The 23,252-nt window shown below is 44.4% G+C and overlaps 1 protein-coding gene and 1 pseudogene across 1 annotated transcript in view; one reads left to right on the forward strand and one right to left on the reverse strand.

Moving 5' to 3' along the window:
- Positions 1-23,252, reverse strand: part of LOC126281761 (microtubule-associated protein futsch) — a 791,323-nt gene that overhangs the window by 624,957 nt on the left and 143,114 nt on the right. The window lies entirely within an intron of this gene.
- Positions 2,041-2,158, forward strand: LOC126282590 (5S ribosomal RNA; annotated as a pseudogene).

Consider the following 23,252-nt stretch of genomic DNA (forward strand, 5'->3'; position numbering starts at 1 on the left):
GTCCTTAGGATTATTTACGTTAAGTAGTGTGTAAGCTTAGAGACTGATGACCTTAGCAGTTAAGTCCCATAAGATTTCACACACATTTGAACATTTTTTCTGACATCACAAAATAATTTTTACAACAGATTTCATGACAGCAACGCGTGAGAATACTGCGACATCACAAGTTTATTCAGAGACTGTTACGAAACTCCAACGACGTTGGATGATTACCGAGGGAATCACACTCATTACTGCCAATAGAACAAAGGAAAAACTCAAGCTTTTGACGTAGATTTTCATCTTTCTCCCTATGTTAGTGATTTGGTATCAAGTGGAATTTATCTTTTCCCCAAGAAGAAACTCTTCATACCTGCCTTAATTCTTCAAAGGAAAACGCATGAACACGACACTCAGGCTGGCAACGGATTGAAAACGACTAATGGGGAACCATAGCTTGCTTCGCTGTATCTTGAAAATACACTGTCCAGTAACAGTAATGTGACCACCTGTCAAAAGCCCGAATAACCATCTTTCGTAGTGCGGATCGCTGCGTAGCATGCAGCAGAAGAGTGAGTGAAGCTTCGGAACGCACCAATACGTGTAAGAAGCCATGCTGGCTCTAGTGTCATGGCCAGATCGCTATGTTTCTCAGTTCGGGAACCATGACGCTAACATCCCGATCTAGGTGATGCCACTGATTCTCGACTGGGTTTCAAGCTGGCATGTTTGGCGGTTAGGGCGGTGTGTGTGTGTGTGTGAGGGGGGGGGGGGGGGGGGAAGGAGGCTGGCAAACTCTCCCAGGCGTTCTAACCATGCACATACACTGCGAGGAGGAGGAGGAGGATATTTGTGTTTAACGTCCCGTCGACAACGAGGTTATTAGAGACGGAGCACAAGCTCGGATTAGGGAAGGATGGAGAAGGAAGTCGGCCGTGCCCTTTCAAAGGAACCATCCCGGCATTTGCCTGGAGTGATCCAGGGAAATCACGGAAAACCTAAATCAGGATGGCCGGACGCGGGATTGAACCGTCGTCCTCCCGAATGCGAGTCCAGTGTGCCAACCACTGCGCCACCTCGCTTGGTGCACGTACACTGCGAGATGTGTGACATGTTGCATTGTTCTGCTGGAAGATGCCATCATGATGAGGAGAAACAAACAACATGTAGGGGTAGACATGGTCCCCAAGTGAGATGCATACGCATGTTGGTCTGCTGTGCGTTCCAGAATAACGAGATCACCCAGAGTATTCCGAGAAAACATTCCCCAGACAATAACACTCCTTTCTCTGTCCAGAATCCTTCCGACGATCCAACAGCCATGTGTCCGAAACGGGGAGTACAACGTGATTCATCTGAAGGAGGCCACCTGTCGCCGCTCAATGGACGTCCAATTGCGGTAATGGCGTGCAAATTCCAGCATTCGTCGTGGATGAACAGCAGGCAGAAAAGGTGCATGAACCAGGCGTCAGCTGTGGAGATCCATACGCAGTAACGTTCGCTGAACGGACGTTGAGGAGATATTGTTGGTAGCACCTTGGTTGATCTGGGTCGTCAGTGGTTTACCAGTTGCACCTCTATTCGCCTGTACACATCTCCGCAGCCGTCTTTCAACCCCCTGTCATCTGTAGACACTGGTCCTCCTCAGTAGCCTTTATGTCATTTTACCATGCGCGGCGTACCTCAGCCATGGCGGCACGCGAACAGTTTACAAAGTTAGCTATTTCAGAAACGCTTCTGTCCTTGGCGGGAAAGCCAATAATCATGCTCTTGGACGCCAGATAAATCGCTCCCTTTCCGCACGTCGACGACAGCGCTGTTTTTCGCTTTATACAGCTTGCTTGTGCTGCCACCTGCATTCTGTGAGTCATTATTGCACGTTGCCGTCTAACATATATTGCGTTCAAATTAATGTGACTGGACCGTGTAGCAAATATGCAGGTAAACCAGTAGACTGTGATTCTAGATTTCCGAATAGCCCAAAGAAGTTCATATGGAGTAAGCACAGACATCTAATTGGCTTGATGCTTCTTTTTTACTATTTTAAGCCATCGTGTTGGCAACGGCCTTGCCGCAGTGGATACACCGGTTCTCGTGAGATCACCGAAGTTAAGCTCTGTCGGGCGTGGTCGGCACTTGGATGGGTGACCATCCAGGCCGCCATGCGCTGTTGCTATTTTTTGGGGTGCACTCAGCCTCGTGATGCCAATTGAGGAGATACTCGACCGATTAGTAGCGGCTTCGGTCGAGAATACCATCATAACGACCGGGAGAGCGGTGTGCTGATCCCACGCCCCTCCTATCCGCATACTCCACAGAGGATGACACGGCGGTCGGATGGTCCCTGTAGGCCATTCGTGGCCTGAAAATTAAGTGCTTAAGCCATCATGTTATATTAAGCGGTGAATGTCCAACAGAAATCTAAGTGCATACGATATACACACTAACTTAGAGAAACAGAGTGATCATCTTGCACATTTTTCGGCCTCAGGATCATAAATGGTGTCGTAACCGGTTTCAACTAATTAAGGCTAAAAGTTACGTTTGGATTACAGAGAGGACAGACCCATATCACTCCCGCGTCTTCTGCTGGAGCAGAAAGAAGAGTTCATTTCATTATCAGCCATCCACTCCTCCAAATCGGAAGAAAAAAACCATCCATAAATGTATATTACTGTTTGTAAAAAGTGAAAGATTCACAAGCAATGCTCTGCCACAGGCCACCGTAAGAGGAAACTGTAATAAGTGATTTAAATGGCATAGATGTGGCTTGCATGTAGGCCCAACAAAGCCGTCTTTTGCGTGGCAGGACAGGTCAGTGTTACGCAAAAGCTTCGCCAGTGCGGAGCCGTCATACGAAGTGGAAACGTGTGACCAACTGCCACAAGGCTTCGCTTACAACACAGGATGAAGTGCGTTTGAAGGTGGTAGGATGATTGGTCCCCAAGAGTCTTATGTCGTTTCGTGACCTTGCGACTTTTCAGGGTGTGCTTCTATAACAGAGGGGCGTATATGGAAAAGTGGAGAGAAGGAGGCCAGACATAGCGCCGACAGCATACTGGACGAGACAATGTGCGTCAGATGACAGCCATCTTACGGACATAACAGCTTCGTCCAATGTGTTGACATGACATTGGAGCACTGCGACGGGTGGGGCATGTCTGTGTCGCTATCTTCTGCGGGTTAGACTCGTGACACACGTGCCATTGTGTCGGCTTCAACTGACTATAACCCACCAACGCCGCAGAATGTAATAGGCACATGAACGCCGACACTGGCGTGTTTTCGGACGAGTCCTACTTCAACTTGTCCTACAGTGATGGCCATATACACCTTCGACGCTGCCGCGGTGAACACAATGGGGCAGACTGTATTGTTGAGTGGCATAGCGAACAAACGGCAAGTGTGATGGTTTGGGTCACAATTGTCTATAAAACACCGTCTCGACTGCTGTCTCTTGAGGGCAATCTCAACAGCTACCACTGTATCAAGGAGACCTGAGGCTCTATCCTGTTCCAAGTGCCATATTTCACCAGGACAACGCCCGGCCGGATGTGCAAGGAACGTGCAAGCCTTCTTTGAAGAACATCGGGGTAGCACTGCTTCCCTGGCTTTCCCCCTCACCTGGCACGTCGTCCATCGAACATGTCTTAGATGTGTTTTGTCGGTAAGTGTTCGTTCAGCTCCTCCTGCTGCCACAGTTGATGCTTTTGTGGACACGTCCAGATCGTCTGCTCTCAAAACTCCGCCATCTCTCTCCCCACATCCACCACTGTTGGCGGCTCACCTCCAACTGCGCAACGCTACGCGCTGTTAACATCCAGCTGCCCAACGCTACAATGGCGAGTATTACAACAATGCCAACCAGCCACAGTCTGCACACACCACAGCCAGTGGTTTTCATACAAAGCGCTACGTGGCGTTACCAATATAAAAACCTAAACAGCCTACTTACAAGCCCCATAAGATTTCACACACATTTGAAAATTTGATTGGGCTCTGGTTACAGCAAGTGATGGCACTACTCCGTACTGAATTCCACAGTTACAGTGCATGTACAGGTGTGTAAAGCTAATCACTTGGTGTAGCGCCGCGCCCCTAATCAGTAGAATAAATATCATTGTGATTACATCTCTCGGCGTTGGTGTTTCACTTCCTCGAAACACTAGTCTTTTTATCCAGGGCTGCTCCACACGGCCGCGGTGCCGTCTGCGGGCAGGTAACGGGGCGGGAGTGGAACCGCGGACCTCGCGCAGCTGGGCTGAGGAGGCGGGGCAGAGGCTGCGCAGCAGGTGCGCGCCTATCGATCACGCCGCAGGTCCCGCCGGCGGGGTGCGAAATGTCACGAGCGCCGCGCCAAGCCTCGAGCACTCTCGCCTGTCCAGCCCTCGTTACCGGCGCACCACCATCCACAGTTCACCTCGCCTCTCCTGTGACCCGCGTGTGCACTGGTGCGGGCACTAACGGGTTCTCTCCTTTACAACAAAATACACTTATGGTCATCCTCCAGCTCCATGGCCGTCATTTCTCACCCTCCCAACAGGTGGTGTATCACTACAAATGAGTCTCTTGAAGTATGGGGCAGAAATGAAAAAAAAATCTGATCGAGGGATTAAAAAGAAAGCCGACTGTATTTCCCATACGGCAAATCTAAGCCCTGTACAAAGTACAAAAACGAAGTCCCTGTACAAAGAAAGAACGAAAAACCGGTGACCAAGAAAAATACGAAAGCCCCTGCAGTCAAGAACGATGGCCGTTATAGTCAGAAGAAACAAGAAAATTAACTCAAAGATACAAATAGAATCTCTTTCACCTGTGCTCAAATGTAAAAGGAAAACGATTAATTGTTGTTGCCGATGAATCTTCCGTGCAGTATGCCGTCGTCCAAGAAACTTTTCGGTTCCTGACGTTTTATCTAGAGCTGCGCTGGACATCTTCGGAGGTGCTCCTCCCGAGCTGTCTTGTCGACTGGCGAGTTGGACAACGCATAGATCAAATGGTTCAAATGGCTCTGAGCACTATGGGACTTAACATATGAGATCATCAGTCCCCTAGACTTAGGACTACTTAAACCTAACTAACCTAAGGACATCACACACATCCATGCCCGAGGCGGGATTCGAACCTGCGACCGTAGCAGCAGTGCGGTTCCAGACTGAAGCGCCTAGAACCGCTCGACCACTCCGGCCGGCTCTCAGCAGGTCTAACCGAATTTGCCATCAGGTGCAGGAGAGGCGACTCAGCGAGACACTAACACTGCCAACACGTGGGGTTTGGTCATTACCCTCCACGAAGCTATTTCTTTCTTTTTGTTCTTGTTATTATCTGAATTAATTTTAAGCACAAAGGGAAACTACTATAATTTGTTGTTATTAAGATGGAGAAAATAGAAGGATGATAACAAAGGCCTGGAGGGGCATAGCAGAGTAAATTACAGACAACGAGGAAAGGAAGTAATGGTTCAAAGGGCTCTGAGCCGCGAGGGATTAGCCGTGCGGTCTTGGGCGCTGCAGTCATGGACTGTGCGGCTGGTCCCGACGGATTTTCGAGTCCTTCCTTGGGCATGGGTATGTGTGGCTGTCCTCAGGGTAATTTAGGTTAACCAGTGCGTAAGCTTAGGGACTCATGACCTTAGCAGTTAAGTCCGATAAGATTTCACCACACATTTGAACATTTTTTGAATGGCTCTGAGCACTATGGGACTTAACATCTGAGGTCATCAGTCCCCTAGAACTTAGAACTAAAACCAAACTAACGTAAGGACATCACACACGTCCATGCTCGAGGCAGGATTCGAACCTGCGACCGTAGGAGTCGCGCCGTTCCGGACTGAAGCGCCTAGAAAGGAAGTAAAACCATGTCTGTACATTGTTCTCTATGCGCTGTCGATTATCAAGGCTTTCCGTGATTGTAATGTCTTTCGCCTTCGTCATTAAAACCATTTATTCCTTAGCTAGGTATCACATAGTAATAGAGACGTGGCGGAGGCTGCATAAAATGAGATGACAGAAGCGGTTGTCAAATCGTAAATTGGCAACGGTGTGCCAGTCAGAAAGCAGCTCATGTAGGTTATAGAATCTCACGGAGAAATTAATTAAAAACAGCGTTAACGAGAAAGTTATGAGAGAAATCAAGGAGAAATGCACACGCTTTACAAAATACTGTTTAACTTATATAAATTCATAACATCAAATTGGGGTCGGCTTTTGAATGTTCATGTCTACTAACATCCTCTAATGCCAGTAAGGATTTTCGCATTTCGGTACACTAACTTAAATGAGATCTCTCCCATTTTAATAGGTAAACACAACAGCGAACTCAAACGAAGCATTTGAGTAATTGAGAAGGATACTGAAAATGCTGCTAACAGACGGCACAATATTCCACAGAAAATTTTTGATCTGCTCAAAATTATTACAAAACTTCCGCACCTATTCCATATTATTTGCACTTCTTGCAATACTGAGCAATTACATTCACCGTCTGTGGGCCACTGAAAGATGAACCCTTAGATCTACCAAATCTATTTGAAATAGACAGGAAACTAGTACAGTTGAATGGATACAAAATAGTAGGAGAAGAAATCACTTTATTTCCTCCTGATAAAATGTTTAACAGCTGACCTCCCCAATTTGCAGCATTACGAACGCAACAGACTTCTTCAAGATGTTCAGTTATCCCAGATTAGAGTCCTCAAGGCTTCGCTAGGGACTAAAAATACTTGTCAAGACAGTAGAGCCATGTGCGTGTAAAGAAGTGAAAAATATGGGATCAGATTTAACGGCACATCATGATAGCTTTAAAGTCGTTGACTTTGAAGAGAAAGACGTACGGCTGTTCGCCAACGGATTTCTTTCAGGCCTAACCACAACTGCTGTCCATGAATATCTAGAGCTGATTACTTGCGCTTCTCCATCGCTTCTCAAATGGTCCGCATTACGGTGACAGCCGAATGCTAGGAACCTCTCGACACACAGTCGTCCCACTATATTACTTCCGCGATCGTGTCTTATGACCAGCAACTCAATATGTAAGCAGCTGATAAAGACGTGCTCCAGCAGATCAGCTGGAGATATGGACTTCCAAGAAGTTAACAAGCTGCTGCTGAATAAAGGAGCGGCGTTATACAGCTTACAGGGTACGTTGCTGTTATATGAGTCGGCATATCATAGTCTCTCATTTTTGTTCGCGAGTCCTGTGATTTGTTTATAGTACACCTGCCCTACAGTAAAATGTATTATGGAGCGGAGCCGCATTCTAATGATTACTAATTGCCTAAGGTGACATTACGGTAATTGACCACGTTATTGTGGAGTGAAATTAGTATGAGCTCATGATATTTAGCTCTACTAATATGCAAGCGCTTAACAAGACAGCTTAAGACGGTATGTGATGGTAGAAAGAATGAGCCTGGAACGTTCACTCGTAAGAAAATAAGTTTCAAATCTTTCAAGAGAATGTACCGAGTAGCTTGATTCCGTGCGACGGTCTTACTGTGACGCGCTAGTCGCTTCAGTCTGTTTACTACACTGGGTCAGACTCCAGCTTTTGTCATTTCCTCCAGCAAATATCTCGACTGCGGATCATTAGCGTGGAGACCTCATTTGTCACCTTCAACGGGCTATAGGAAAATGTTTGTCATACACAATTCCGATAATGTCGCTGTAAATCTTCCCACATCACTTATCACTGCATAAACGCTCGTCTAACTTGGCGGTTTGCTTATCGCTTTATCAGAAAAAACAAGACGAGTTACGAGCAGTCTTGGGCTAGTCTACAAGTAGGCAGAATAGTTAAGACTCAGTAAGTTCTCGCCCCCGATTCTTTAAAGTATCGGAAGTCCCATGAATAAAATGCCGTTCTTCTTAACTATTTGTGGTACAATGATAGAAGTTTGCAGGTACATTCAGTGGTATGTGTTGATACCGTCTGTAAAATATATTTCGAAAAGAATTAGCAGTAAGGAAGTAATAAATTAAAGTAATTAAGTAAATTAAAGTAATAAATTAAAAATCATGCGTAGTGCTAGGTTTACTTGTACAACGACAACGTTTTAAGCGATAAACACTTTTCCTTTCATTTCCATGCGCGGAAGGGGGGGGGGGGGGAGAGAGATGGTGTTTGTTTCCGACTTTCAACAAACTTCACACATCATTTCAAACATTTTAGAAACTTTTTCTAGCTAAGTGCTCTCTTTCTCAAATACTGGACGTATACTCAGGGAAATTTGCGCTACGTGATTTATACTACGTGGAGAGTTATATAACTTTAACACTTGACTTTATGTGATTTTAGTGTTAAACGTAAGATTGTACATCTTAATAAATACATCCTGATAGAATTTTAAATTCGTCCAATAATTATATGCCACTCGAATGGCAACGTGCAACTTAAAAACCGTGCTCTTTCCAGCCGATATATATTTTTAAGTCATTCATCCGCCTTTCAACTGATTTGACTGTGTCCATTTTTCCCTGTCTCGTCAGAGGCTTTTCATTTCTGCATAACTACTACACAAACTATCCCTTCCTTCTTCCTTCCTTCCTTCACTGTCCAACTTAACGTGATTGTGTTAAACCATTTTTGCTGAGTATGGACTAACAGACATTAGGAGAAAGCCATCAAAGAAATTTAAGCAAACAATTCCGGGAATGTTTAGATGCCCGCATCTCGTGATCGTGCGGTAGCGTTCTCGCTTCCCACGACCGGGTTCCCGGGTTCGATTCCCGGCGGGGTCAGGGATTTTCTCTGCCTCGTGATGGCTGGGTGTTGTGTTATGTCCTTAGGTTAGTTAGGTTGAAGTAGTTCTAAGTTCTAGGGGACTGATGACCATAGACCTTAAGTCCCATAGTACTCAGAGCCATTTCAACCAATGTTTAAATGTATTCCTTCGAAAAGTTGTATAGACTATTGTTTGTTAGATAACGCTTTTCACTAGAATGCGCTTATCGACTTACCTTTTTCAAAGTTCCAGTGTTTACGTTAGGTGACTTGTGTGCGCAGATGTGGTGCCAACTCCCTCGAACGATCTACCACTGCTTCCATACCACGACTCATCACCACCATTGTCCGTGCCAAAGGGTGACATTCCGACCATTAGATACACTTATCAGTGTATATCGAAATTAAGTTTTATTTGATCAGTAATGGATACGAAGTCGTGTTGCCTACAATATATGCTCAACCATCTTTCACAATGCAAAAGCACATGTTTAGGAGGAGTAAGTCTTCAATAATTTTAACATTAAACTAAGCTTGTTTTTCCACTATATGACTAGCAGTCAACTCCTGTTAATCAGCTTCTAATGATCTCAAACTCCTTGATGATACCCACGGACGACCAACAGCGTATTTCTGACGGTAAAATGGGCCACCTTAATCCAAGAAGAAGGTACCTACAAGCATAGATTTTGACGTTGATGTAGACATCAGAATATTTTGCGATCTATTGATGGCAGCAGCCGAATCTGGTAATACAAGATTGTTAAAAGTTTGTGAGACCAAGACGGACTTTTACAAATAAAATGTCACAATATGATCCTGGACTCAAAAGGGGTTCAAAGGGCTCTGAGCACTATGGGACTTAACATCTGAGGTCATCAGTCCCCTAGACTTAGAACTACTTAAACCTAACTAACCTAAGGACAGCACGCAGATCCATGCCCGAGGCAGGATTCGAACCTGCGACCGTAGCAGCAGCGCGGTTCCGGACTGAAGCACCTAGAAGCGCTCGGCCACAACGGACGGTCCCCGGACTCATTTACAGACTTTTTTCCTCCAACTGACAAAAATGAATGATTCTTTTTCCATCATTATTTAGGATGGTGTGCTACTGTTCAGTACCGTGAAGGAAGCTGTAACGACTCTTATCACAGGGTACAGTAAAGACAACATGCTTATCTTACGCTGTGCTTGGCTAAGGCGTGAAGCACTGTCTTCAGTGGCTAACACGACATATTGAACGGTTTCATATTACAACCGGTAGAATTCTACGATTGCGGCTTCTCTCTCATAGTGGAGCATTTCTGAATATTAGGGTCAGTGTAACGGAACGGAGGAAGCTGCGTGGTTTGTACGGTAGTGGCTTGGTCGCCGGTTTCCATCGGCTGCGTGTTGCAGACAGAGAGAGATGGCCGGACCTGTGTCCCGGACAATAAATTGCTCCGTAAGCGACCAGCAAAGTGCAGAGCGTCTGGGAATTAAAGCGGGTCTCTCGGCTGACAGATGGCGAGATTAACGCCGAGAGAAGTCGGCGCCGGCGCAGATTAACGCGGCGGCTAGCGTGCCGCTGGCGTGAGTTAGGGTAGAGCTCGCTGGCCCCATCACTCTTCTGGAGTAGACTAAACCTCAAAAATGAAACCTTCCTCACTTCTCTGGACTATAAAACTCTCTTGGCTCACTCTGTTTTCTATCTAGATTTACCGAACAATGTGGAGCAGTGGTAAGCTCACGGAGGTCACATTCCAGGGGAGCGGGTATTGGAATCACTTCAAGGCCAACCAAATGCAGATATTTTCGTTGTTTCCCTAAGTCGCTTATGATGAAGGTAGGGCTGGTTTCATCGAAATGGACAAGACCAACTTTCCTCCCCATCCTTCCCAAATCACAGTTTCATCTACAGCATACTTACACGATTAGTCTGCGTTTCATAGCCGGCCGGGCTGGCCGAGCGGTTCTAGGCGCTACAGTCTGGAACCGCGCGACCGCTACGGTCGCAGGTTCGAATCCTGCCTCGGGCATGGATGTGTGTCATCTCCTTAGGTTAGTTAGGTTTAATTAGTTCTAAGTTCTAGGGGACTGATGATCTCAGAAGTTAAGTCCCATAGTACTCAGAGCCATTTTTGCGTTTCATACTTAATTGCTTAACGGAGGGTTCAAGAGCTATGATTTCTCCCCTTTTATTGCGATAGCCATTTCTCACTAAATAGGAGAGAGAAAACAAAACATTTTGCGTTCAGAGAAGAAAGTTCTCGACCGAAATTTTGCCAAGAGATCTCGTCATTGTTTTAATGATTGCCATCACAAGTCTCTTATTATATTCGTGACATTCTCGTATCTATTTCCGTTGTAGTTTTCGATGCCCTCTGTCAATCCTATCTGGCAAAGATCACAATCGCGCAGCGTTACTTCCGAACACGACGACAAAGAGCCCCGCAGGCAGTCTATTTAGCAAATTTGTCGTGTCTTCTGACAGTTCTGCCAATAAAACCTACCTTTGCTTCTTCCCCACAACATTTATTTGAGAGTTTCAAGTTAACAACTTGACATTGTATTACCAAGGGCTTTAGTTGAATCGACAATTTTCAAATCTGAATTTATTGTATAAACCAATCTTAACGGAAACATTTTGGTAATCATTCGAAACTTCTCATATTTTTATTGTTCATGATCAATTGACATTTCTGGGAGCATTCAGATATCATTTAGTAATTCGTTTTCATCTTTTGACGACTTCACTAGACGGCAAGTAACAGCATCTTCTGCACACAGAGAATGGTCCCCATACTCCTTCCTAAATCATTTTACACATTAAGAATAGCAGGTGGTCTATAACACTTAATTGACGACCTGCAGATAATACTTCGCTTTCGGTAGACGATTTCTCGTCAGTTACTGCCAACTGTGACTTTCTCATCATGAAATTGCAACTCTAGTCACCCAATTCAGAAGATATTCCATTATATGCCACTTGTTAAGTCCCCACTTGTTAGCAATTGTGTCAAAAGCCTTTTGGAAATTTATAAAATAGGCCATTAACTTACTACCCCCTGTCGACACCACTTATTTCTTAGTGTGAATCAAGAGCCAGCCAACGGCCTTGCCGCAGTGGTAACACCGGTTCCAGTCGGGCTTTGCTGGCACTTGGATTGGTGACCGTCAGAGTCTGACGAGCGCTGTTGGCAAGAGGGGTGCACTCAACCCTTGTGAGGCAAACTGAGGAGCTACTTGACTGAGAAGTAGCGACTGCCGTTACGAAAACTGACAACGGCCGAGACAGCGGTGTGCTGACAACATGAGCCTTCATATCGGCACCCAGTGACGCCTCTCGGTTGAGGATTATACGGCGGTCGATCAGTTCCGTTGGCGCTTCAGATGCTTCTTCGTATGGAGTTTGGTTTACAATGAAGAACCAGATGCGTTTCAAAGCAACAATATTTTGTGAAACCGTGTTTGTTGTGTTCCTCTCGAATGACTTCGACCTCAGCGGAATTTTGGAAATTTGTTGGTAAGTTCCTATGGGACCAAACTGCTGAGGCCATCGGTCCCTAGGCTTACACACTACTTAATCTAACTTAAACTAACTTACGCTAAGGACAACACACACAACCATGTCCGAAGGAGGACTCGAACCTCCGACAGGGGAGCCATGCGAGCCGTGACAAGACGCCCTAGACCTCACGGCTACCCCTCAGCGGAATTGTCAAACTTACATTATCTTCCTTACTTTCTTTTTCTAGGCGAATTCCAACAATATACGAGACAGGCCGCTACAAATAGAGAACCACTTTACGAGATGTACCCTGAACCTGTGAGAGTGAAAGTACCATACAGAAGAGTTCTGTAGTCCTGTTTCAGGAGCTGTTCAAATGAACCAAAGGTGTTTCGATTTCAATAAAATTCTTCGGTCTGTGTATCCTCGTCATGGTGTAGAATTCTGCTACATTTGGGCTACTGCTTCAACCCCAAACCTGTCCACTCTGTCTTATGGTATGGGGCCATGTGACGATGTCGACAATTCATCTTCGCACGGGGACATTAAACTCGGCGGTCTCCCGGTGCTATTCGAGAGGTGTGAGCTATTGCCGCCAATCAATCTCATCCTTCTTCTTTCATTCACCCATAACACATCAGTCAACCACACGACACAGACCCACACTTGACACTTGACGACAGATCGAAGATAATCAACGACAAATCACCTCCACTGAGTGGTTGGCTAGGTCGGCAACGTGGTGTTGCCTCACCTGCGCCAAACGCTCATTTGCTGTGTTTGGGACTGACAGACTTTTCACTACGTATATTACAATTGCTCCTAGCAATTGTAAGTGTATAATTTTCATAGTTTCCCTATTAAAACCCTTTATTTGGTTTTCTGTGACTCCTGGGAACTGTCAACGTTTGGAGCTTGCCCCTGTCCCTTGCGCTCTGTACGAATATTTGACTCTGACTCGTTCAGAAGGTCCATGTGTTCTGGATGCCAAACACTAACAATAATAACCGCATAGCAGTGGTAGGGATGGCGATTATCACTGAAACAGGAGGTTTTCGATTATACCAGTGTTTTTACCATCTCTAAATTAACCTGACTGTTAAAACTACTCAGAAAACCGGTTTTGAAATAACCGTTTTCGGTTTTTTATTGCTATTATTTCCAGCAATAAGCAAAGGTAGAAACATTCTAAGACTCCATCAGACTTTTGCATCATATGTTTCAAGATGGAATGGAAATTTCAAATAAAGCACCGTTCGCTTCTTCTAACAAAAAGAATTAAGGGGTTGAACACTAGAAAAAGTTCACAAGAATTCACTTACTGATTCTTCTCTTCCTCACGCGACGGTCCTACAGCTGTCGCCGCATCTCGCACGTCTGTCGCCAAACGCCCCTACATCGACAGTCTTCCTTACCCACTTCTGTTCCTCTCCTGTCCGTTGCATCTTTGAACCTTTGATACCGCTCAGCCACCCCTTCTGCAGTCTTCCTCTTCTCTGTCTTCCAGGAAATTGCCATGAAAGTACTTTCTTGGGCCATCTCTCTTTTTTCATTGTTTCTGTATGCCCCAAGCCCCCTAACTATCTTTCTTCTATCCTATCGGCAAGCCTCTAATGGTTCTGAATTAAATTCCACATGTTGTCCTCAGATGGTCCATTTATGTCCTTTTTTCACGTCTTTCTGCGAGTTTCTAGCATCTACTCCCACAGCTTGTTATTGGTTCCATGATGGATTTGTATAAAGGCTTTTAACCATTAAACTCTTATCGACGACCAAAGTATAGGATTTAATTTTTGTAAAGCCACCGTCCCCTGCCTGATCTGCTGTGGTTTATATGCGTTCGATAACTCAGTCTTACTGATTCTAACCTGTTACATCTGTGCTAAAAAATCATGCTGTAATCGAGAATCTTACCACTATCTAGGCAATACGAATAGTCAGTGGCAAAGGGTGAAAAATGAGATTGCCAAACTCTATCTTTCGTGCGAAGTTTTCTGATTTCAGAGGATACAAGCAGACAAAGGCATATTATGTAGACACAGGCAGATCATCTAGTTTCTATTTTTATGGCAAACTATGAATGAATTATAAGTTTTTCCATTTATTACTGTTACCGTAACTTCCTTTCTTTTATTATTTCATAGAAATAGCAGGCAAACAACTTTTTGTGTATAATTTGTAGCGTTCCTTCCTCTTTAATTATTTCGAATGAAAAAAGCATTTTAGTCAAAAACATATCTACATTTAAACGGGAATTTGAATAAAACTGATTTCTTACTGAAAAAACCAAAAACCGTCTTTCAGACATTCAGATGAACAGTTTAGATAATAGGCATAACGTAATATAACTAGGAACAATAATTACACGACAATACCTAAAAATTTCAGTAATGAATTAATTCACTGAAAGTGTTTACTGTCCAGTCCGTTCATAAACAAAAAAAAAAGGTTCAAATGGCTCTGAGCACTATGGGACTTAACTTCTGAGGTCATAAGTCCCCTAGAACTTAGAACTACTTAAACGTAACTAACCGAAGGACATCACACACATCCATGCCCGAGGCATGATTCGAACCTGCGAAGGAAGCGGTTACGAGGCTCCAGACTTCAGCACCTAGAACAGCTCGGCCACCTAGGCCGGCCGTTCATAAACACTCGCTCTGTAATGTGTTCATCCGTAAGTTGACCATTTTCATCAGAATCAATATCATTCCAAGACGATATCAGTCTTTCAGAACCCACAAACTTCCTACTTTATTTTTTTAATAAAATTTTTATTTAAAGGCCAAAAATTTTAGCGCCTCTGCTATGGCAAATTGATATATCAGTGGTATAAACTGTCAGTGAAAAGTAAAAATACCTGTTATAAGAGAGACTAAACAAATATCGAAGAATACCAGTTATTGAGAACTAAAGTATCGGTATCTGCTTTAGCCTGGCAGTTTTCCCCACAAGTAAGCAGTGGACACGGTTCGGGCGCGGCACAACTTGCATAATTCGCCACCGCAGCTCGTTAAGAGTATCGAGCTGCCGGAGTTTACGTAAGTCGCGGCTGTAACAGTCGCGAGCCGAGACCTCGCGTGTGGCGCAGTCGTTACTGCGGCGTCGATGCCGCGCGGCGGGTCTGGAATGCGGTGCGCGACGAGCACTCGACACGAATATCGCGGGGGCGTCGACGTACAACACGACGCGCGCGCGCTGGACTCCACTCTATGCCGGAAAAGCCACGACCCTCTGCTGTACTTCCCGCAGAATAGAAACGTAGGGTGACACAGCGATATTTTGAGGACCCTTAAGATAGGCAAGCAGTAAAGGAAACAGAAGAAAAATCCGGAGTAGGTATTAAAATCCATGGAGAAGAAATAAAAAGTTTGAGGTTCGCCGATGACATTGTAATTCTGTCAGAGACAGCAGAGGACTTGCAAGAACAGTTGAACGGAACGGACAGTGTCTTGAAAGGAGGATATAGGATCAACATCAACCAAAGAAAAACGAGGATAATGGAATGTAGACGAATTTACTCGGGCGATGCTCAGGGAATTAGATTAGGAAATAAGACACTTCAAGCAGTAAAGGATTTTTGCTATTTGGGGAGCAATATAACTGATGATGATCAAAGGAGAGAGGATGTAAAATGTAGACTGGCAATGGCAAGGTAAGTGTTTCTGAAGACGAGAAATTTGTTAACATCGAGTATAGATTTAAGTGTCAGGAAGTCGTTTCTGAAAGTATTTGTATGGAGTGTAGCCATGTATGGAAGCGAAACATGGACGATAAATAGCTTAGACAAGAAGAGAATAGAAGCTTTCGAAATGTGGTGCTACAGAAGAATGCTGAAGATTAGATGGGTAGGTATTGAATAGAATTGGGGAGGAGTTTGTGGCACAACTTGACAAGAAGAAGGGATCGGTTGGTAGGACATGTTCTGAGGCATCAAGGGGTCACCAATTTAGTATTGGAGGGCAGCGTAGAGGGTAAAAATCGTAGAGGGAGACCAAGAGATGAATACACTAAACAGATTCAGAAGGATGTAGGCTGCAGTAAGTACTGGGAGAGGAAGAAGCTTGCACAGGATAGAGTAGCATGGAGAGCTGCATCAAACCAGTCTCAGGACTGAAGACAACAACAACAACATATGATAGGCAACCCAAATTACATAACCCGCCCTGGGTGCGAAAGGTGTAAGTTGGGCTGCCTGTCTTAAGGCGCACGAAACATTTTCCAGGCCAGTTTTATTTTTCCTGCCCTATAGTTATATAGTGAGAATGGTGTACTGCGCACGTCGCAATCATCATACTGGCAGTCTTACGTGATTTTCGTACAACGCTGTTTGTTTGATTTTTGTGATGAGACCAAATCTTTAATATTACAAGTACTAGCAATATTTTTGACTCAATATATTAGTAACAGCAATGCTAAATTATTGGTGCTACCGTGGGTGCGAACAGAAATACGAGGGTGAGTCAGATAAAAACCTTAAATTTGTAATAAAAAATCGAATTTTCGTGCCGTTATCCTGAAAGTTGGTGAGCGTGCTACAAACAGCGTGCAGGATGGTCTGTAGGTGGCAGCATAGTGTAGATGCGCCCATAGCGTCGCAGCATCGGTATAAAGATGGCCGTCCCACTAGCGACTTGCACCAGCGAAGAACAGCATTCTGTTATTCGGTTTTTGCGTAGTGAAGGTGTGAAACCTATTTAAATACATCGACGAATGAAGGTTCAGTACCGTGATGCATGTTTGTCACAGCAGCAAGTCTACCAATGGAGTAGGAAGTTCGCAAATGGCGTGACTTCAGTGGAAGATGCTGCTCGACCTAGTGAGGCACAACGAGTTGTGACTCCACAGAACACTGCAGCAGTTGAAGCCATAGTGAAGGAAAACCGCCGAATGACAATGACATTGCAGCATATTTACAGATTAGTCATGGGTCAGCATACCACACTGTGCATGATGTGCTCCAGTTTCACAAAGTGTCTGCAAGATGACTGCCACGCCAACTGACTCCTGAAATGAGAGAACGACGTGTTGCACTTGGAACGAGAAGGTGATGGCTTCCTTGCAAGAATCGTTACTGGGGACGAAATCTGGTTTCACTTCTATCAACGGAAAACGAAGAGGGTGAACAACCCAGACCTTGCCCCAAGTGATTTCTATATGTTGGACCACTCAAAGACGCAATGGAAGAGAAGAAGTTCCATTCTGATGAAGAGGTACGCCACGCGGATTACCAAAAGAATTTTTTTCTAAAGGAATTTATGCACTTGGTAAGCGCTGGAGGACTTGCATTGAGCGTGGGGGAGATTATGTTGAAAAGTTATACAGCTTTGTACCACTTCTGCTCAATAAATAATATTTAAAAAAATATTTGAGGTTTTCATTTGACTCACCCTCGTACGTCAACAGAGGAAAATTTATTCTCCACAGCTATGTACTGCAAAGGCTTAATTATTGTTACCACTCGGAGTAAAAACACCATATACCTTCCCGATCTCAGCAATGTACCACCTCCAGTTCTAAGTAGGTGCTGAACGTCTGGAACAACACACAGAAGAATCCTCAGCTACCCACTCATCGAGATATTGGGCAAGCAAAACACAAGTGCTTGAAATCAAGAAAACCGTCTTGTTGCAGACAACCTTGTTGGGTCCTCTTTCAGTATCAACCATTCATGGAAAATACAGTGAGATCAATCTTCAGTAGCCACCAACCCTTCCATTCGGTCTCCCGAGTCACTATGGAGGATCATGAACCGGATTTGAACCGGCCAAAGCAGATGTCGTTACCCAATGCGCAAGTGCGGATGGGCTAGTTCTGCAAATTGTGCCTGTGGTACCTCCTTCCAGCCAATCCGCGATATCTCTACTGACTGCCCTCTTGGAGTGTACCGTACAAAGGAACGATAATGGACATTCAGCACGCATCAGATGAAGCGATAAAATGAATCAAGCAACTAAATCTGGAGATTTAAGGTTGTTAGAGCTTATGATTGTGCATATTTGTCCACAGATGTTGCATACATGTACTGTCTTTGTTTTCATGGAACTATTAATAAACAAGTAGTTGTTATACTACGAAGAAGCTCCTGGTCTGTTGAAAAACACCGAGAGAGACAGTATAATAAATGTTAATACCAGTAGGCTAAATTATATGACTGCATGGCCATACAGTTTCGAGACAACTGCTAAATACATTCGGCAGTGTGATGCGAGACTCATTTCGAGCAATGTTCAGCTGTAGAGTAGATGTCAATGTGACAGTGAGTAATTTGTTCCAGATTATACAGATAATGATGATTTGGAAGTTGACTCACGAAGCACAATGTACTTATAGTACCTGTGATGAAGGGTACGATCAGGAGAAATTAATATTTTTTAGTTTCCCTTAAAATGAACAAATATTTAACCTATGTCAGCAAAGAGTAAAAACAAAAGGGAAGACTGACGTCCCTAAAAATATTTCTAAGTATGATAAATTGCTGTCAGTAACTGGAAAGTGGCTATTGCGGTAGGTATGAATACAGAAATGCATAACCGGGATTAATTGCTGTTATATGCCAACCACGTCACAACACAATAAACCGGTGTCTAAATAGCCGCGTATCAAAAATTCTAGGATGTCAGTAAGACAATGCTGCCTGTTCCCTGCAGAGTATGAAGAGAAATGAAACGTGTGGGGATCAACAAAGTCATCCAAATGAACTAACTCGTAAAACATGCAATGAAAAAGAATTTCCTCTGGCTGCATGCTGATAGGATCTTAATAGTTAGGCATTGGCCGTACGAAGATTTAAGAAAAAGTACTAGGAGAGCCTAAATAGGATACCTTGGAAGCACGACGATTTGGTTCTCACAAAAATTTTGGATAAATTTAAGAGCGTTTTCAAAAAAGATTTAGGACAATTTCGCTGCAACCATTGTACATCTCGCGTAGAATCATAAGGTGAGAGATTAGGTTACTCACCGAGGGATACTGACAGTCGTTTCATGTGGATTTTACACCACGGTGAAACACGGCATTCTTAAAATCATCCACTCAACAGCGTGATCAGTCATCTGTTTCTCTCATCATGGCAAAGCCTCAAAGCAGCGACGGAAAAAGTGGTAATATTAGGCGTTGGAGTCCTTTATCACATTCCCTATGCCCTAGATATCGTTAGTTGCAACAGTTGTTTTCCTACGAGAGTACAGCAGATACAGAACACTGAAAGGGAAAAAGTGAAGAAGACAAGAGACATTGTGTGGCAAAACGACTCTACTACTGGAGGTTTAAGGTGGTCTTTCTTGTTGCCAGTACCACGCTTTTCAGAACGGTATTTATGCTGAAGTGAAACACACTGACCCCTGTTTGTCATATTAACTTTGAGTAACGAGGAAAAGTAGAGGCTACTTTATAACAAAAAGTTCAGAAGTTCGCTTGTAGCAGTTACTCTATGCCAGCGTTAATAAAACTGGTAAATGTAGTTGTTGAAACGTAGACCTTCACAAATGAAGGAATTTTTTGAAACCAAGTAAGCTGCTGTCTATATCCCAAGGAGACACAGGGCTCTAAATCGCACTATTCACAGAAGTGCTGCGTCCTTTTAGCTGTGCTCTAGTCCTGTCAGGAAATTTGTCCCAAAGACATTTTTATACATAGAAAGTGAACAATGCTGAAATGTATATAGTGAAAGTAGACACTGAAAGAATACCGCAGGTAGTAGTTACGTAAGACTGACCACGGGTGCATGATGCTAGTTGTTCACAGTTTGCTATCTAATAAAAATAGCGCGGGGATAAGTTTAGAAAGGAGAGTATTGAGTTAAACGTTGCGATGGTTATGAATTAACATATTTAGCTGACGGATCACCATAGCATCGCGACACAGGACGAGGAGTTATCATGAAATTGACCGAAACGAAAGTAATGAACAGCTTGATTATTGCATTAACCGGATGTTCACCACGCTTGTAGTTTTTGGTGTTACTGAAATAATTAGCCTTAATCGGCTACTATAACAACTTCCTTTCAAGAAAAAGGTACGGCTGACGAGTGTGTGTCAGTACAGACAAATGTGACAAAAGAAGAACTAACGTTGTGAAGAATCAGAAACTTGAGGAATACTTTTATCACAGTGGCCTCTAAGAAGTGACATGAAGCAGCAGAAGTGAAGTTCTGGTGCCTAGCCAAGATTAATTCTCTCAGCGGATTACTGTGATTCAGGGAAAAACCTGCTCATAGGGACCTGCCGACTGCTGAAAAGCGGAGACCGCCTCCTGCCGATGGATGTGAATGCGAGTGTTTGCGTTTGGGATTATCCGTCCACCGCTCCCGGCATTGAGAGGCGGACCTCGACAAAGGAGCTCGTTCTGGACTGTTACCAGACTCTTCTTACCAGAGGTCGTAAGTTCCGTCTTCTGCGACAGCAAAGAGAGTTTCCGAATGTCTGTCGCGCGAGTGACGCCGCAGTACTGCTCGGAGCGCCCGCCAGACGGTCGCGGTAAGTGACTTCCCGGCATTGTGAATTCGCACACAAGGGATTTACGCGTTTAGCAAAAAAGAAAAAAATTGCAAAAGAGCTACAGGTTCCCTCTATCTGTTTATCAGCGCTCAAAAGACTTACGAACATAACATAGAAGACATACAAGCAAACTACGTATTGTCTTCTGTTGGCGGGGGCAAGCAGTCCTAATGTATTTCAAACAAGCCAACATGTTCGGGCGGGGCTGCTACTGGATTTATTTATCTCATAATCGCGATTTCTGAGCGTGTGGCGTTTTCGAATGATAACTCAATATGAAGTGCGTCAGTACGCTATTATTGCTGCTGCTAGTTGCGGATCTAGGGCACAACCCTTAAAAACTACAGCACAAGCGCTTGTGTACCATGTCGCCGAATGCTGTTCTCCTGTTTGGAGTAAAAGTAGTCGTGTCAACAAAACAGATATCCACCTAACTGATGCGATGAGGAGCGTGACAGGAACTCTTAAATGCGCACCAACACAATGGCATAACCTCCGACGACAAGCTACAACATATGAATGAATGAAACTCAAAATATCCAGAGACTTTCCTCTTTATCAAACACTGAACAGCTCACCACGCACTAGATTAGAAGTCTATACAACCAGTCTGTGTAAACACTGCACGACTCGCCCCAGAACTACAGGGTGTTTCAAAAATGACCGGTATGTTTGAAACGGCAATAAAAACTAAACTAGCAGCTATAGAAATACACCGTTTATTGCAATATGCTTGGGACAACAGTACATTTTCAGGCGGACAAACTTTCGAAATTACAATAGTTACAATTTTCAACAACAGATGGCGCTGCAAGTCATGTGAAAGATATAGAAGACAACGCAGTCTGTGGGTGCGCCATTCTGTACGTCGTCTTTCTGCTGTAAGCGTGTGCTGTTCACAACGTGCAACTGTGCTGTGGACAACATGGATTATTCCTTAGAACAGAGGATTTTTCTGGTGTTGGAATTCCACCGCCTAGAACACAGTGTTGTTGCAACAAGACGAAGTTTTCAACGGAGGTTTAATGTAACCAAAGGACCGAAAAGCGATACAATAAAGGATCTGTTTGAAAAATTTCAACGGACTGGGAACGTGACGGATGAACGTGCTGGAAAGGTAGGGCGACTGCGTACGGCAACCACAGAGGGCAACGCGCAGCTAGTGCAGCAGGTGATCCAACAGCGGCCTCGGGTTTCCGTTCGCCGTGTTGCAGCTGCGGTCCAAATGAAGCCAACGTCCACGTATCGTCTCATGCGCCAGAGTTTACACCTCTATCCATACAAAATTCAAACGCGGCAACCCCTCAGCGCCGCTACCATTGCTGCACGAGAGACATTCGCTAACGATATAGTAGACAGGATTGATGATGGCGATATGCATGTGGGCAGCATTGGGTTTACTGGCGAAGCTTATTTTTACCTGGACGACTTCGTCAATAAACAGAACTGGCGCATATGGAGAACCGAAAAGCCCCGTGTTGCAGTCCCATCGTCCCTGCATCCTCAGAAAGTACTGGACTGGGCCGCCATTTCTTCCAAAGGAATCACTGGCCCATTTTTCAGATCCGAAACGATTACTGCATCACGCTATCTGGACATTCTTCGTGAATTTGTGGCGGTACAAACTGCCTTAGACGACACTGCGAACACCTCGTGGTTTATGCAAGATGGTGCCCGGCCACATCGCACGGCCGACGTCTTTAATTTCCTGAATGAATATTTCGATGATCGTGTGATTGCTTTGGGCTATCCGAAACATACAGGAGGTGGCGTGGATTGGCCTCCCTATTCGCCAGACATGAACCCCAGTGACTTCTTTCTGTGGTGATACTTGAAAGACCAGGTGTACCGCCAGAATCCAGAAACAATTGAACAGCTGAAGCAGTACATCTCATCTGCATGTGAAGCCATTCCGTCAGACACGTTGTCAAAGGTTTCGGGTAATTTCATTCAGAGACTACGCCATATTATTGCTACGCATGGTGGATATGTGGAAAATTTCGTACTATACAGTTTCCAAGACCGCAGCGCCATCTGTTGTTGACAATTGTAACTACTGTAAATTCGAAAGTTTGTCTGCCTGAAAATGTACTGTTGTCCCAAGCATACTGCAACAAACGGTGTATTTCTATCGCTGCTCGTTTAGTTTGTATTGCCGTTTCAAATATACCGGTCATATTTGAAACACCCTGTATATATACTAAAAGATGACTGGAGAAATCAGTGGACGGCCTCCACGATCATAAAAAGTTAGGCAACACTGATCCGGCAATCCAAGACTCGGTTGCAAAAGAAAAATATGGAGCTCCCTCAACCGTCTGAGAACTGGCCAAAGCAACGCTACACAACTGGCGAATTACCGATGATAACCAATGCGACTACGGAACATCGGAACACAATCTGGACCACATTATGCACGGCTGCCCAAAAAGAAAACCCATGTGTACCTGGAAAGACTTTGTAGACGAACACCTGCAGCAATTAACTGGTTGGAATTTTTGGATATCCAGCTGTGATGAAAAAAAAGTTCCCTCAACTTCTTTTGTCTACTGCTGGTTCT

The sequence above is a fragment of the Schistocerca gregaria genome, chromosome 7, assembly GCF_023897955.1.
Source record: "Schistocerca gregaria isolate iqSchGreg1 chromosome 7, iqSchGreg1.2, whole genome shotgun sequence".
NCBI lineage: Eukaryota > Metazoa > Arthropoda > Insecta > Orthoptera > Acrididae > Schistocerca > Schistocerca gregaria.